This window comes from Branchiostoma belcheri, unplaced genomic scaffold (genome assembly GCF_001625305.1).
Source record: "Branchiostoma belcheri isolate BF01 breed outbred unplaced genomic scaffold, Haploidv18h27 scaffold16, whole genome shotgun sequence".
Lineage (NCBI taxonomy): Eukaryota > Metazoa > Chordata > Leptocardii > Amphioxiformes > Branchiostomatidae > Branchiostoma > Branchiostoma belcheri.
In genome coordinates this window covers 1,485,074-1,486,520 of record NW_017803046.1, presented here as the reverse complement: position 1 = coordinate 1,486,520, position 1,447 = coordinate 1,485,074, and positions in this window count along the sequence as shown.

The window sequence follows — 1,447 nt, the reverse complement described above, 5'->3', positions numbered from 1 at the left end:
AAGCGAAAAGAACCTGTACGCAGATATCGATGCAGCTTGGCACTCGCTACGAACGAGATACGGCATATCACCAGAACACATCATTTTGTACGGACAGTCAATAGGTAAGGATTCTTCACTGTTACCCATCATGCCATGTTGCGTTTAGCAGAACCTGCCCATCATGCTTTGCCTTTAGCAGAACTCACAGTTTCTATTTTGAGGCCACACCAATTTAATTTGTTGGTTCTCGGATTTGCCTCTTGGTTTTTTTCTGATTTGCAAAAAAAAAAATGATTCTGGTTCTGAATCAACTGAAAAATGCTCATGTTTTGCCCTCAGCAGTTGAGGAAAGTCCTTTTCTTATTAGTTGTTACAGTTTTCCCATCTATCATTGCAGTGGTTTGATTAAAAGTTCAAAATTCAATGTTTAAATTTTAACCCAGCCTTTTGTGTTGACTTCATGGCTCATTTCGTAGCATTTAAGCCTATTATAATGGGATGCCTAGGCCTGTTTTTATTTTTATTTTTTTTCGCCCTGTCGCTTCATATTTTTTCTGAAAAAATCCGAGAACCAACAAATTAAATTGGTGTGGCCTGATAATAAAAAGGTTCTTCCTAGTAAGTTGTGCCATCTAGTATTGGTAGTAGTATTCAGGTTTTCTAAAAAAAATGTTTTAAATTTGTTTGCAGTTCAGCACAGGTGTTTACCAGTCATACCAAATTACCATACTCTTTTTTTGCATGCAGGTTTTATTTCTCTTACAGGATTTGATGTGTTAAATCCTTTGGATTTTCTTGCAGACTCAAAAGGAAACAAAAAGTTCACAGACAGTGAACGCACCAAACAGTCTTGCATCTGTTAATCGTTAGTGGTTAGGCACTGAAGTTCAATATCTTGCATACCAGGCACAACATGTAGAAAGCAGCAGTGATGACCTTATATTTTTTTTTAGTTATAATAAGTTCAGTATTTCTAAGAATAGTAAGATGGCTACTGACCAGATGTTGGTTCTCTATCATGTATTGTGGGTTACTTTTTTTGTGTGTGCAGTTTATTGTATTATCATATGTCAGTCCAAAATCATGAAAATGTTCACATGTGACAGACTCCCGTCAGTTCAATTTAATGGATGAAAGATATACTTGCTTGATGTTAGAAACTTGGTAAACAGGTAAGGATCAGAAGGGAAAAAAAATTCAGAGTTTCTACATAAATTTGGTGCAAATTTATTCATTGCAAGAAGACTTGGTATCCATGGTATTCTGTGTGTTTGAAGGTACGGTGTTTGTTACAGGGTTGCCATGACAAAACTGCCTACAACTATGCCTCTCATGTTGACTTCAAAGCATTGTTGGTAGATTGTGGGTAAAACACAGAAAAACGTTTTCTAAATGATTTCCAAGCCATAGCATAGGTACAGGAGCGTCTGGTCTTTTTTTTCTATTTCTTTCCTTACTCACACAG